The 2,386-nt window shown below is 41.7% G+C and overlaps 1 pseudogene; it reads right to left on the reverse strand.

The window, feature by feature from the left end:
• Positions 1-1,558: 1,558 nt before the first annotated feature.
• Positions 1,559-2,164, reverse strand: LOC119055795 (translationally-controlled tumor protein-like; annotated as a pseudogene).
• Positions 2,165-2,386: the final 222 nt, after the last annotated feature.

Here is a 2,386-nt window from a genome sequence, read left to right on the forward strand (position 1 = left end):
AACGGACTGCATGCTACCTCTAATGAAACACTCCAGAGCTGTGACATTGTCCCTCCTGTGTGTGCATCAGCTCTAGGAGCCACGACTGTCCCAGGGCCAGAATACAAGTGGCTGAGCCAACTGTATCTGAGTCTGTTAGAATTATGGAGTTTAGGGCTTGGTGAAGCTGGACATGCAATAAACTTTTTCCCTCTGAGGAAGTCAGGGTGGCATAGAATATGGGCCTTGACCTGGACATATTTGGGTTTATATTCTGGTTCAGCCACTTAATAAACATGTGCTATTGGGCTAGTATTTTAACCTCTTAGACACTCAGTTTCCTCATCTATAAAATGAAGATAACAACATGGGTTGTTGAGAAGATCCACTGAGTAATCTACATAAAGCACAGATATCTGTAGAAATCCATCCCATATGACAGAAGTGTAACTGAAAGCAGATCCACTGCCTGCCGCTACAAAAGCCAATACTCAAAAGGCAGGTACTGATGTAAAGGAAAGTGGTGCAGAGAGATCAAGGGAGGGAGTTGAAAACTTCTCTACGTGCAGACAAGCACAGTACATTCCAATAAGGCAAGTGCTGGTCCAATGTGCATCCTGGTTTCATCATCCTGGTTCTACTGTTGAAGACCAGCAAATCCCCTGGAGCTGGAATGCTTAAAGGTCCAAGTCTGAATCTTTTGAAATTATTTCCTAGGATTCTTACACAAACAAGCTGCTTGTTTACTAGCTACATATTAGTCAGAGTCACTAGCTACATATTAGTCAGAGTCAGCACACAAAAACAATGTCAAAAGCATGGTAGGGTGGATTATAATTTCCCACTGTTACAAATCCCACTGTCAATTTTTCTTCCATTCTTTGGAAGTTGGATGGTTGTAGCCAAAACATTTCAGAAAACTAGATAAACTCAGGATCCAGTCTAGCTCATAGGTGAAAAGTACAATTTTACAAACAATTAACTAGAGTCTAATTTCTATAACTGTGTATAGTAGATTCTACTGCAACATAATTTTCCTCCTAAAATCACCCTCATTTTCATCAAAGAGCCAAATCAAGACCAATTCATTTACACCATTAAGTCCAGTTTTAATTTGGCCTGGTTATTCACATAAACATAACAGAAAAAAGAGAGCTTATCCTGGCTGGTGTAGCTCAGTGGATTGAGCGCGGGCCTGCGAACCACACGATCGCGGTTCGATTCCCAGTCAGGGCACATGCCTGGGTTGCAGGCCAGTTCCCTGCAGGCCAGTTCCCAGCAGGGGACGCACAAAAGGCAACCATACATTGACGTTCCTCTCCCTCTCTCCTTCCCCCCCTTCCCCTCTAAAGATAAATAAATAATAAAATATTAAAAAAAAAAAGAGAGAGCTTATATGATTCATTTTTATTCCTAAGTTTAAATGGTTTATTTTTAGATAACCTACATGATGTGGGTTTTTTCCTTAAAAATAATGTCTTCACTCCAAATAGATCAAGGTCAGAATAAATGAAGAGCTCAAGATAATGTCAGTCCCATTTGTCCTGGTCCTGGTGTGTGGAAGAAAAGCAACAGCCAGTTATGATGACAGATGATAGAGACAATTTATGATGACAGGTGATAGAGCCAATTTGCAAAATTGTTCACATTTTTCCATTTCTAAATCATCATTATAGAAAACCACATATGGAGTCATACTGTCCTCACGTAGTCCAGCAGAACACTCATGCCATCTGGATTCATGTTTTCACCAATAAAGAACTGGTAGTTTTTTTAATTAGCAAGGGCATACTTGATTTGTCCTACAACCCCTGTCATAAAAGGTTTTACTTTTTCTGGTCTCTGCTCAAATTTCTCTTTGACTGATTTCATGTAATCTTAGATGTACTTCTTGTGGGTTTCTTTTGTGAAGCTGGTTTCCTGCAAATGATGGTATCGATATTGTCATGAACCATCAATACCTGGTTCGTGACAATACCAATACTATCATTTACTGTGCTTTCAGTACCTTTGCCCTTGGAGCCATCAGCAGGGGCATTTCTGCCAAGTGAATCATCAATGTTACCATCTGTTCTATTTACCATCTTCCCCTCTATGTCCAGCACAGACCATCTATGACCTCCTGGATCTTGTAGATATCAGAGGACATCTCACTGTGGCTGATGAGGTCCCAGTAAATGATCATGATGATGGCTGAAGAAAATGACAGCAGTGCTGGCTGAGCAGGAGCCAGGGCTCCAGTGAGCATGGCACAGAGTGGTGCTCCTGGGTGAGGGCGGGGAAGCGGAAAACCAACTTTGCCAACAATACCTATAGGTTTGGGTAAACTCTTCCAGTTCTCTAGATTCCCAGCATGTCTTGAGGTTCTCCCTTGCCACCTCCCAGGGAAGCAACCTTTGCAACCATA

Source organism: Artibeus jamaicensis, unplaced genomic scaffold (genome assembly GCF_021234435.1).
Source record: "Artibeus jamaicensis isolate MK-2021 breed Jamaican fruit bat unplaced genomic scaffold, CSHL_Jam_final contig_585, whole genome shotgun sequence".
Classification (NCBI taxonomy): domain Eukaryota; kingdom Metazoa; phylum Chordata; class Mammalia; order Chiroptera; family Phyllostomidae; genus Artibeus; species Artibeus jamaicensis.